At 39.8% G+C, this 13,743-nt stretch overlaps 1 protein-coding gene across 1 annotated transcript in view; it reads left to right on the forward strand.

Moving 5' to 3' along the window:
* The window catches only part of PIEZO2 (piezo-type mechanosensitive ion channel component 2), a gene marked incomplete at its 5' end in the record, with an annotated part of 254,536 nt that overhangs the window by 78,408 nt on the left and 162,385 nt on the right, over positions 1-13,743 (forward strand). The gene's annotated exons all lie outside the window — the stretch shown is intronic.

The raw sequence follows: 13,743 nt of genomic DNA on the forward strand, positions 1-13,743 counted from the left end.
CCCTCCCCTCCCCTCCCTTCCCCTCCCTTCCCTTCTCCTCTTGAGACAGAAACAAAATTCTTGAGCAATTTGAATACAGCTTCTCTTCCAGAGCTGCAATGAGTACTAGGTGGTAGGGCTAACTTAGTGCAGGGAGTTTGACCTAGTCAGCATCTTTGTCCTTAGAAAGAGGTGGAGAACAGGGAAGTAGAAAATTAACAATTAACATCTAGCCTTAATGGCGTGAGGGATTGCCTTTGACATTTGTAGACTATTCTTGGGGTTACTCCATGTTTTTCCTCTGAAAGGTTGGTCTTGCTTGCCTCCAGACGTTTGGCTCTGGAGTTTTTGGCATGAAGAGTGCTTCAAGCCAGGGTCATGAAGAGTCCAAGTTTTCCCTCCTACTATGGGTATGGAGTATTAGGGTGGACTGAGCAGCACCGGAAGAGGAGGAGGAGTAGAAGGAAGAGGAGGAGGAGTGCAGTTGACTCTTCTGTGGGTTGAAGAGGTGGCCACTAACATTTCATAATAATACCATTTCATAATAATAACATTTCATTATTTTTCTGTAAAGGGCAGGTAACAGCAGTAAGGACTTTCCTCTTTTGTTAGCGATGTGATTCACTCACATTCTAGAAGATGTAAGGTGAATTTGACTAAATTTTTTAGAGTGACAGGTTTCCCCTTTTTAAAAAGCCCGAATGTTCAGATCATAAAATTGAGTCCCATTAAGTTGGACAGTGACATTTGCTGCTTTTTTGGGTGCCTCTTCTGATGTACACAGTGGATAGTAAAATGGACATTTAACAAAATGCACCAGCAGGTAGGGAGTGTTACACAGAGGCCTCCAAATATCTGTCAAGTAGTATTTGCTTTTGGTCACAACTTTTCTAGTCTGACCAGTAGCTTCCAAGCTTTGCTATATTGAATATATGTTAAGCCATTCACCAACCCCTTTATTGTATGTTGCTGTTTTGATAGAGATGAGTGGTATTATTACAAAATTGACGCTTAAAAAAAAAAAAAAAAGAAAATCTATGCAGATTTTGGAAGGTTGGTCCATGTGACATTACAGATTTCTGAATCCTCTGAAGGTCTCTCAGGTTCCAGATCTACTTTGGTCCATGTAGTTGCTGTGGTTTCAGTTTTCTAAGTGCTTGGCCTGGTGATAGAATTTTCTGTTCTGTCAGTGAGGATCCTCAAGTTAACCGTGTCTGTCGGAGTATTTTTATGTTTGATTTACACTGCAACAGAGGGCAATGCATAGACTGACTGTTTATAAAAGCTGATGCTCAGATGTATCCCAGGCTGACTGTCACCAGCCAAGACCTCTGCTGAAGTACTGTAAATCTCATCAGTTTTCAACCGCATAGAAACAAAGTATGTTTTTTCAGATTAGCATATCTACAATAAAACTTTAAACAAGAGTCATGGAGATGTGCGTTATTAAATGTGCATGAACAAAATCAGGGAAATTAATGGATAGCTGTCGTCAATTTTTATCTATGAGTTTTGGCATTTGGGACTACGCTTATCTGACTTTTTTATTTTGCAGTGGGCCCAGGTACCTGCCAGGGAGAGCTTGCCCTCCCATCACAGCTGCCCAATTTAGTTGATGGGCAGCGGCGAGCAGCCTCCATAAATGACTTATCCTCCTGCCAGACCTCTGCATAGGGAGGAGTGGGAAGTGCTTGCAGTCTGAAGCTGCTCGTCATCAAACCTCCACTGATGTGCCAGAGGGTACATACCTGGCTATGGCTAGGTGTGGCTAATGCTACAGCTTGGCTTTCTCTGAGATGGAGTGAGGGGTGAGATCCTGAATGTGATTCAGTATCATCTGCTTTGCAGCCTGATTTTGGAGACCAGATGTTGTAGCACAGACATCTGTGAGCACAAACAATCGCAGCATCCTTTTGAAGTGAGTCCCTCTTCTTGCATCTCCATGTGCTTAGTTAAGAATACACGGAGCCCTCTGCCCTTTTCTCTAGAGCCCTCTTCCCCCATAAGCAGAATCAATTAGGTGTCATTTTGTCCTTCTGTCCCATGCAGATACAGTGATGATGTCAAAGATGTAAAAACACCAGGAAATGAACCCTAGAAAATATAATTTTTAAAGCTGGGTGAAATATTACAGAGAGCCCTGGTTTTATATCCACAGACTTTAAAAAAGAAACATACTGAAGTGTTGATATGAAATACAAACACGGATTAGTGAGATAAAGAATTTTTTTTATTATTATTTCCACCACTAAACCTCCTTTCCAGAATAGTACTTAGAAAGGCTGATGTGCAGGTTTAAGACTGTGGGTTAATTTTTTTTCTCATGCAAAGTGTCTTTAAAGAAGTCACTCTGGATAAAAGGTGATTAAGTTTAGATCTAAATTAAGTTTAGATTTAGGGCAGAATTTGGCATTTACATCTCTCTCTGATACAAGTCAGTGCTTTTATGTATGACTTGTTCTTTGTTAGAAATTTATGCCTTTTATACTTTTCAGCCCATTTTCCTATTGAACGTATTTTTTCTCTCCTTCACTTCTTTGCTTCTCTTCCATCCTGTAGTGGGTACAGTGTCTCCCACTGCTGTGAATAGCTCACATTTGCAACCACATAAAATATACTCAATGCATTCCAGCTGGCAAAGACAAGAAATTTTGACAGGCTTTGTGCCTTGCAGAAAATGTTGCCAAGGTGCCCTGATTTGTATACTCAGTGTAAGTAGTTTTCTAAAACTGATGCAGAGAAAAGTTTAGGATGAGACAAATGGGTTTAGAAATTGGGCCAATATCCTTCATACAAGTCATCTTGAACTGTAGCATTTTTCATGTGTCTTATTTTGAACACAACAAGGATGTTTCCAATATGTTTTTTACTACACTCATGAAGATGCTTTATAAACTGCTTATTCTCTAAGGTCATTGATTGCACCTGTGCTCCATCACCTGATATACTGATCCTACTGTGGGACCTTCCAGTTCTTCAGATCTGCTTGGATTGGGAAAACTCGCCAACTGGCGCTAGCTTTGAACTGTTGCTGTTGTTGGCCATGTATCTTTGAAAAGAAGCAAACAATACAGTGTGCTGTTTGTCCCTTTTCTGTTAGGCCTGATGTAATATCAGTTCTAAAGGCAATGAAGCAGCACATGAATAAATAAAATACCTGATTTTAAAATTCATTTGAGAATCACATATCTAAATTGCCCATGGTTCCTGTAACATGAAAATCCCTGCTGAGTAGGAAATTATTACCGCTCATCATCCTCTTCAGTATTTACTCAAAAGGTATGACTCTCTTAATACCCTAATGAAGCACTTAAATAAAATGCATTCCAGTTAGGAAAATAACCACACTTTAAGTAAGTGTGAGAATACTCTTGTCATCTTAACAGCTTGTGAGAATGGCAAAAGTTTTAGTGCTTTTACTGATTTTTTGGCTTAGATGTAGCAAAACAAAGTGGGGAGAAATTACTGCTAATACTCCTAATTAAGCATGTAACTGTAGCAAGAGCAAACTATTTGTAAACTATTTGAAAAGTGTGAGATAAAGAGCACAGAGCGTTTTTAAAAATGGAAATGATTAGGCAACCCAGTGATTTCTTTAATTTGTTGATAGTACTCGTGCTATTTGTGGCATCCTAATGAAAACTAATTAAGTGTTGGGAAATGATCTGCTAGTACACTGGATGCAATCCTGCAGTCTATTATAGATGAAACTAAACACAATCACATAGCATTGGATCCCTATGAAATCTGTCTGAGCACTTCTAGTGGCTTGAACGTGGCCATTCCACAGATCACGAGCAGAGCACCGATCAGTAACACTTATGTGTGGCTCTTGTCCCCAGCCAGCGGCAGTGAAATCCAGCAGATGTTCCAGGTGTGCAGGGGAACAAGGTGCAGGAGGCAAAGTATGTGACGCTGGGCTTTCCTGGCTTTGCAAAGGATGCTGAAATTTGTGTGCTTGAGAGGTGCAGGTGGGTGGGGAGCCTCTCTGACACTGCATCTCACTAGTTTTTGTTACTGGAACTCCTCCTCACCACCCCCTTGTCCATACAGGGTCCTCACCCAGGGAGTGGCAGCAGTGGTTTAGAAACCACTGTGTCTAGAAGTGAAGAATTGGGCTGCGTCTGCAACTGGCACCCCACTGCCTTCAGCTTTCCCCAGTTCTTTTACCTGTTCGTTTTCCCTGAGTGGATTAATAGCTATGCAGTCGGCTGTCTCTCGATTGAGAGGAATGGGAGCTGGAAGGTGGGAGAGCTTTGCCCTTTGTGTTCTCACAGATAGAGCTTTGGGAAAATTTGAGTGAAATCACAGAATTTTAAGCTCTGCAAAGACAAAGAAAATGAAAACAAAAGAAACCCTTTGTTCAGTGCATATGTGTTTATACTTGTCAGCTGAACTAGGTAAGGCATCTTTATATTTGCTAGGGAGGAAAAATAACATCTGTCGGAAGCATTTCCCTCTCCCCAGTTGTTTGAGCCTCCATGCATGCTTCACACTACTGCCAGAGGAGCACGTCCTTCTGCATCCAGACTTCTCTCCTGAAGAGATCTCTGGGAGTGAGTCAGGTTTTATGGCCCAAAGGTCTTGCTGCCTGGTGCAGTCACTGCTGCCTTCTCTTAATGGCATGCAAACAGGAGACTTTGAAGGTGCTGTTTGCTGCTTCTGTGGAAGGTGGTGTGCTGAGGTTGTACACACCTCAAGCCAGTTTTCTGAAGTTTATTCTGGATATCATCCTGCACTCGTTACTTCAGGTCTTTGTATCTAGTGTCATTTTAGCTACTGAAACAATTTGGGGTTTTTTTTCTGAAAAGTTTGAATATGGGCAGGTCATCAGGCCTACCAACAATGAGTTGCTGTCTTTGTCGTACTATGTGAATGTCTCCTTAATCTGTGAGGGAAATAATGTGAATAAAATGGTTCTTTATTATATTTAGATAAAGCTGGGGGAAAAAAAAGGCAATTTCAGAGAAAAGGCATGCATTATAAAATGTTGGTGGAATCAAAGATACTACCACTGGAATGCTAATTTTCTGTCATCTTAATATTCCTCCTGTTTCTGCACAAGATTTCCTAGTTTCCTATCCTTATTTCTCTCATCCATAGTTTCTTGCATATGGATGTGCTACTGAACACATACTTGTTATTTGTGTCCCCCTTTCCATATGTCCATGCTGCAGAATTTGGCAAGAAATGCTTGCCCACCTCTCCTTCTTCTGATGAGACAAAAAGAGAAAATGAGACAATGAAAAGCCAATTCCTTGCACTGGCACGCTGCACATGTTCATCATGGCAGGAAACTAGGTCGACATTATTATTAATAACAGTATATTATGTTACAATAAAACTAAGCAGAGGGTAGCTCTAGAAATTGGAAGGATGCCCGTCAATTACAATCTGAAGTGGAAACCTTGCCTGTAAGATACTATTTAGCAGACAGCAGTGTTGGTTGGGGTGGGAGAGGAGAGAATTTCTCTGCCAACAAAAATGGAGAAAAATCTCATTTTCTTCAGGTTTATGAAAAATAAAACTTACTACAAGTTTTCTTTAAGTTCTTTTTGCTTTTACTTTGAAAACTAAAGCAAAGCCAGTCTTCCATATTTGAAAAAGGGCCCATTTAGTTATTATTTGGCCTCCTTTCAAAAGGTCTGGAGCAGAGCTTTGATGCTCTTAAGCTCAGTGACTCTCTGACTTGAAGTTGACATCCCCCATGGCAATGGCAGGAAATGTCACCTTCCTTTGAGGCTGCTCCTCAGAGCCCTGACACCCTTTTCTGCTGTAAAAAAGAATAAGGGATCAGTTATATCTTTGGACCATCTGATTCTTTCCCACTTTACTCCTGCAGTGTGATTCTGTGCTGGTGACCTACAAAGTTCTGCTTTGCATAGTGTGCAAAGTCCTTTCCCTCATCCTTTTTTGCAGTGGTGTACTGTCGTGGGGAAAGGGGAGGAGGTCTATTTTAAAAACAAAAGACACCAGAACGAATTCAAATTTCCAGTATCCTTGGAAATGTGGGTTAAAAACCACCACCCAACCATTACAGCAAACAGATAAATAACAGATTAAACAACAACAACAAAAGCTTTCCATTAACTAGCTATCTCAGGTTTCATCTGAAACACATGCCCCAAAGATTTTCTAGTGCTGCGGGTTTGCTGTTTTGCTGCCTTGTTCAGGAAACAAATTTGCAATGAAATAAGGTTAAAATAAGAGTGCTTTTAAGCATGTGTGTGTCCTCTAAGTGTTTTTGGTACATCTAAGCAGACAAAAGAAGACATTATTCTTATAAAAACCATGGAACCTCTCATCCTTGTGAAAAAGCTGACTAAAAAAAGGTGAAGCAATTCAGCCGATTTAAATTGGCTGTATTGCCTGTGTATCATTTTAAACAAATCTGGCATGGAAGAACAAACATAGAAAGTACTTTCCCAAATTTTCTTTTTCCAAGTTACTATTTCTTCCTCACATCTCTTAACTTGCTGTTTAATTAGCAAGTCATCTTCATGTAAAAAGATAGTGTGTGTGATTCTCATATGAAAATACATAAACTTAACATTGAAAACAAGCTGTGTCCCATTTAATGTTTTAAATTCTGAAACTTTTTCTTCCTCTGCTCCCATTCTTCCCAGATAAATTATCCACAGAACACTGCACCTCAGCATTTTATTACTGGGGTAGAAATAATAGCTGTTGTTTATGTTACTGAAAAACAGATTATTTTTTTACTATTCCTTATTGCTACTTGTTTCCATTTCAGACAAACTATCAAAGCCCATTAACTCAATGCAGATCTTTCCAGTTATTTCTGTAGGCTTTGGATCAGGCTCAGAGACACTGGTCTTACTTGCCATCACACAAAATGAGCTGGGATCTTTTCCCTGCCTCTGTTTGGCATGGTCTGAACAGCACGCAGCGAAATGCTGGATCACTTAGGTCCCTGGTGCAGTAGAGGGTATTTCACATCGTGTTCTCTACCTGAAGTTAAATGATCAATTCTAAAAACAGTCCTCCCCCAGCACTCCAATTCTGCTGCTAATCAAGATCAAAACAAAGAATATGGATTAAGCCTATGGAACAGCTGCTTTCAGGGGCCCCACTTATCTGTGGGAGCTTTGCTGACCCTTCTGGGCTCCCAGAGCTCCCAGGGAAGCCACAGACTGGAGGAGGTGACTGCCAGATATGGCCATTAATCGCTTTACCGTAGCTGTTGTCTTCTTAATGCTCATTTTAAATCAAAATGCATCTCTGTGCACACACATAAACAGTGTCAGTATTGTTGCACTTGTCTCTATATTCCTAGTTTGCTCATTTTATTAGTAAAAGTTCCCATTCATCAAAATCTCCGTAGAGCAGAAGTAGTGTTTTTGATGATGATTACTTTTCTGGTTAACATGGAATAAGTCAAGATTTCTTTCTTAATAGGAATGCAATTTTTATATCTCACAATAATAATTTAATGTTTTCCACAGAGTAGAAAATACTCAATAAATCTTTTCCATGACATTATCATGTAGGGATCAAATTTGTACTCTTCATTCTGTCAAAAATCGCTTGAAAGCTGGTAAGAGTGGAAGGCAAGTAAAGACTTGCAGCATCTGGTCTTTGTTCTTGGTATGGCCTCTTTCTTGGTACATATTCAGTAATCACTTTCTTCATTTAGCCAGAATCCTAGACCACTGGCCCTCCACTTCTTTTTTACTGGTGGTTTTAGTCTCTTCAGTATGCACAGCACACCATAACAGTCCAGATTTTCCCTTATTCCTTCTCCTTGAGAAGTTGTTTTAAAAATGAAATAATAATGAAATAATGTTGTGCCTTACAGAACTGGCTCCCTGGGGTTTTGTGGGGAGTGTGGCTGTGCTGAGCAACCAGTCCAACCCTGCTCGTACATCTGGGCAGTAGAAAGGCTCCTGTTCACTGTAGTGGACGGGATACAGCCCAGAAAACAATCCTAAGGGTGAGCACCCTGAGCTGCCCCTTCATCCCTTGAGGTGACTGTAACTGGAAAGCTTTTCTGGGGGCACTCCAGGACTGGAATGGGAGTGGTGGGGTGAGCTGCATCTGCCTTAGCAAGCAGCACAGCATGATAGGAGTGAAGCAGTCAGTGCAGAGTCCCTGGCTGCCACATTATACATGTTTTGAGTGGGGTTTACTGTGGATTAGCTCTGGTCTGGTCATGTGGACCAAATGCCCGTTAGTGGTTGAAACACAGCAGTTGTGTCCTTGGGGTGCGGTTTAGTTTCATGTGAAAGGAATCCAGTTTGCGCACTGAGAGATCACTGTCATGCAAACCAAAGCATGGTAAGAGATTTGCTCAAGAAATACTCTCCTGATCTGAATTAAAACACCAGTATGGACACAGCAGAGTAGTAATATGCCATATTAAGAGACCTCATTTTAAAAGAAAGTCATGTCATTATCCCAGATGATATACTGTGGTAATCAAATTGCAGTGATGAGTGTGAGTTGCAGCCTAGGTAGGTTGAATCAAAGGAGAGGAAGTGTAAGAGAGATTTATTTCTCAAAATGGTCAGATAGATGCTAAATGTCAAGGTAGCATTATCTGATGCCACTTCACATGAGAGAAATGATCATTTCTGTAAAAGGCTTGTTGTATGTAACTAGGTATTGGATAGCCAATGCACTGGTGAGTAAGTGCTAATAATATCTCTATGGTACCGTGGAGCAAGTAAGAAAAAGTTCTTTCCTATGCCACATGCACTAGCCTGTTTCATAAAACCAGTGGTTCTATATAGATTAAAAATCAAAAAAGTAGAATTCCTGAGAAAACATTTTATTTTTGTTTATTTGCTTTGTTTGGGAGAAGGTAGAAGTTTGCTACTGGGAACAAGCAGTTGGAAAGACTGTTAATAAAAGATGAAACTGCTGAAACCAACATGTTCTAAACATGGCAGTTTTTATCAACTGCAGCTGTGTACGTTTCAGCTAGTTAGTAGTACTGGTTAGTAACTGGTTAGTAAGTACTAAGGTGATGGAGAATATACAGTAGAGCAATGTTCCCCAGTCCACTGAAAATAGACTGTGAAACCTCAAAATGTTTAGATGGTACCTGTGTCTACTGAAAGAGAAGCTCTAGAAGGACAAGCCAGTGTGTTCATCCAGTTCGTTGAGAGCTTTTAGGTGTGGATTCAGGTACTCAGGTCCCCGACTCATCCAGCTGGTCTAGGCTCTGTGAACTTCTGCCCTGTTCTCTTCTAAGTTGTTTGAGAAACAGAGTTGAGAAGTGGCACCTGCAATGGAAAGGTTTAGCAAAGTGTTTCTTTCCATTTCTGGAGTATTCTGTACCACTGTTTTGTATCTCTTGAATATGTGAAAGTTTCAGGGTAGTTTGTTTTGGTTTTTTTTCCTCCTGGTTTGGAGAATACAAGTGTCACAGGCTTCAGATCAAAATTTTGAAATTGGTAGGAATATTCTGACCAGTACAAAATCAGCAGTTCCTCTGAAACTCTTTTGCTTCAGAATGTTAGAGAAAAGATCAATGCAGTTACTATTCCAAGAATATCTACCTGTTTCTAATGTATCATAACAGGGTTATGGAGGTCACACCTGCATGTAACTCTCATGAGCTAAATGTGACTGTACTATGTCTGGTACCTCACTGGTTCCTTCAGAGAGCCTGGGTGACTCTCTGTGATACCCCATTGACGGGCTCCAAAAATTATTTTAACCTTTGAGGTGATGTAATTTTCAGATATTTTGTCCTATTCTCGTCATTGAAAATCTTCATACTATTCCCATTGTATACTTGAATTCTGATGGGCCTACTTAATCCTTACTGAAAAATGTCAAACAATGTCTTTTGGTTAAATTCAGTTGTATTTTTCCCTTTGGTCCTTATGTCAGATCACAGTGAGAAAAGAATACAAGAATTACTATTTTTACTGTTGGAAAGCCTCAAGAGCAGAGCCAGGCACAGGCATGTAGTTCTTAAAGTAGCCACTAACTCTGGAGAAGTGAGAAGGTAACGGGGCTGTGGGTAATCACTACACACAGTCATAGGGACCACAGGTTCCATAGGGACCTTCATGCATACCTGCATGAGGATGGTATAGGGGGCACATGGTTTTGCTGTGCGTTTACAGTGCCTGCCGGACTTCTCCCTGAAGAGCTACTGACCTCTGCTGTACTGGCAGATAGGGCATGACGTGGTTCAAAGTGAATAGTTGTGCAACCTCCATGAATGGCTGAAAATCACTTATCCAATATTTTTCCCCAACATTGGACACTTTTAAGATTCAGCTGGACAGGGTGCTGGGCCATCTTGTCTAGACCGTGCTTTTGCCAAGAAAGGTTGCACCAGATGATCCTTGAGGTCCCTTCCAACCTGGTATTCTATGATTCTATGATTTTATGATTTTATGAATATGTTATTCTGTGTTTTTCCTAAGCCTACCATTTCACTTCAGCAGCTAGGCAACTTCATGGTTTTCAAAGGTGAGCAGCCTACCAGTGGATTAGGAGTCCTCTCATTCATAGTAAGTTCACAGTAAGCAGAGAGTTGTAACCAAACCAAACCAAATACAGAAACTGCCATATAAATGAAAGCCTACCTGTCAAAGAAGACAACTTTTCATTTGAGAAAGATGTTTTTAATTTTATCTTATTAAATCTCATATTCTTACACTCTCATTCTTATGCTGGGATTTCATTGAGTGCATATGTGAGCATGATGTGCATTTTACGACTCTTCCTATTAAATGTGAGCAGTAATTCTGGAAGTACATTATGCTTCATCTTTTTGAAGAATTTTAAAGCTAGTGCTGTTAATGTGAAACAGAATCTTTGGAACAGATGGGAATGGTCAGGCCCTCTGGAGCAAATATTTGGAACAAAAGCTTAATTACATGAGTACCAGATTAAGGCATTCTTATAAACAGTTTCAGTATTTTTGGCATAGTGGTAAAAAACAGAAATCAAAGAGAAGCCAAATTAACTTAGCAACCGAAGTGTAGCAGTGGATTGATTCTGAAAGTCGACAGGTGAACGTTTTCCACAGTCACAGCAGAAAGAAAGACTCTGAATTGAATAGCCAAATTCCTATTGATTTCGTTGGGAGCAGGATCAAGTCTTTAATTCGTGAAAAACTCCTGCTTTGATTTTAATGTGAGTTACGTGACTTAAACTTTGTTCAATGTTTTGGAAGCACCAGGTAAGGTTTAAAGCAAATAATAAGTTTTCTAGACTTTTAATAGCGTTATTCTTCGTAGTGCTGCTGTTACCTCAGGGTATTTACTTTTGGCTGTTAGTACAGTGTAGAAGTTGATACTATTGAGAATGGAATTGGCAAATCTTAAAACAGAATGTTTAGATCATAAACATTTTAAAATAAGACTCCATAAAAAAGATGTATATTTTTTTAATATGAAATGTTAGTTGTGTTCTTGGCAGTCTTTGCTTCAGAGGAGTCACATGCATTTCAAAGAGTGTTCTGCTAGCCAGCTGCAGCCAAAAGATTATTTCAAACCAGTGGAGACCCAATTCCCTTTTCTCTTTTGCTTTTTTTCCTTTCTCTTGCACTCTCTTCTGTAGGACTGTCTATATATCATACAACTGAAGTGTAGCCAGTCATGGGGTGAAAAATTCATACAACTAGTATACACAACAGTGGAAAGCATAGAAACACCGACTAAAGATGCCAGTACTAGTCTGTGCTTTAAGAAGTACTGTTGAGATTTCTTTTCTTCAACACTCTTCAAATCTTCAAACTTCAAGAACTGTTGAATACTCTTTCAGAGCCAGCAGGATTGCATAAACTGTATGGAGAATTGCTTGCGTCTGCCCTGCGCTTACCTGTGGAGTGGCACAGTCATCTTTTTAACAATGACTTGATTCACCAGCGCTACAGGAAACCAGATACACTCCAGGGGCGTGCAGAAGGTGGTGGGTTTGGGGCATAACGCCTTATAGAAGATGTTAATGGAGTGGTTCTTTATTTAACTCAATGAAATGTTGACAGTTTATTGTGCTGCACATGATCTTTGGTTTTTATGTTTATTTGAAATAAATGTGTGTGAGAATGTTTGTTGTCCTGCTTTAAAGATGTCTTTAGAGGACTTCTTTTTATAAAATATGAACTTAGTGTTGATGAAAGGTATTGTATGTAGGTAGTTGTGCAGGCAGAAGTCTTGCCTTACCTCAAGCAAATACAGGTACCCCAGTAGAAGCTCCCTGTAAAGATCAAACGAAGTACATTTTCCAGTTATTCCAGAGCAGAACTTGACTCATTTTTTCCCCAAAATTGAAGGTAGAGCTTTCTCCACTTCAGTTTTGAAGCCTCTTATCGCTGTGTACTCTGCTGGATATGGGCTTGAAATCCCTGCCTGCTTTGGACTGAATGGGGACAATTGAAAGTGTTTTTACATTGATCACCGGCTGTAGCTGTAACAATCCTGAACAGAAAAGTCTTGTGTCCATTGCCCTAAAGTATCATTAGAAAAGGTTTTTATAGCCTTTCACTGAAAAGATGTGTGTGACTGAAGTTTGAAGCGACTGGTGGTGAGAAATTGAATGAAGAACAGGTGCCAGAAGAGTGTAATGTGCTATACTGACCATGTTTGGAACTGACCGTGAACCTACCCCTTAGCCAACCCAAATCCTTCCTGTATGGAGTGAAATGTCAGACTTTGGTTGATTTTAGGAGCATATACTTTAATGTAGTTTCTTTTCCTCTTTCTGAAGAACAGAGATTAATACAAAAAATGTATCTTCCATAGGCCCATGTGAACTTCATTCTTTGACTGTCCAGTTAGGAACTGTGAAGAAAGCCTTGCACGACACAGGCCTATAAGGAAATTAACTTTGGGGGTTTTATTAATTTCAGTTTTTATTTGCTCAGTCTGTGATTTGCAAACCAGACAGATACTAGATAATACTGTACAGAAAAATTGTATCATTACTTTAGAAATTTACCACATTCTCCTTGGGCTAAACTGGAAAGTTTACTCAATTGAGCAGAAGGAATTCTGTTGCTAGGTTTAAAAACAAACAAACAAACAAACAAACCCCAAAACCCTCAAACCCAAAACTTCTTAGAAATTGAGTTTTTAGATTCTTACCTAGATCAGCAGTAAGTGTCCTGAATTCAAAGATTAAAAGCATCTACTAGGTCTTATTCAAATATTTAGCTTATTGCAGATTAGAGATAAGTACCATACTACAAACACAGCAGGTCACTAGTTCCTGAGCTGATACCTTTAACAAAATGGGAAGGTAATGATGGTGAGAGATGTATCTGCAGAGGTTTTTCTGACTGATAATACTATGTTACCACTTTTCTCAGACTAACTTGGCAAGTAGGACTTGGATTGTCAGTGGAAAGAATCTAATCCATGATTTTGTTATAGTTGTTGTATGGGCACTCACTGCACAATATGCATTTAATCTGAAATTGTCCAGATTGTAAATCAAAGTTGCTTTCCTTCTTGTCTTTCCGCTCTTTGTCAGTACTTCTCAGCAACATTGCTGCTTGTGTCTGAGTTTCTCTGGTGCTACTGAATGTCATTCACAGGGAATCTGTTTGTTCCTAATTTGTATTTCCCTTTAGGTGATGGGCTGTATCAGCAACAGGAGTTATTGTCACTTCTCTGATTTCAGTTTAAGTACGATGAAGCATTCAAAAGAAATGTAGTTGCTTACATTGCATGCAGTCCTGTTACATTTCCCACAGGAGTGTAAAAAGACAGAGAGCAAACTACAACCCAGCTTCATGTCCTCCCACATATTTGCCTTGCAGACCTGCATGACTTG

Source organism: Haliaeetus leucocephalus, unplaced genomic scaffold, assembly GCF_000737465.1.
Source record: "Haliaeetus leucocephalus isolate CR32 unplaced genomic scaffold, Haliaeetus_leucocephalus-4.0 Scaffold1007, whole genome shotgun sequence".
NCBI lineage: Eukaryota > Metazoa > Chordata > Aves > Accipitriformes > Accipitridae > Haliaeetus > Haliaeetus leucocephalus.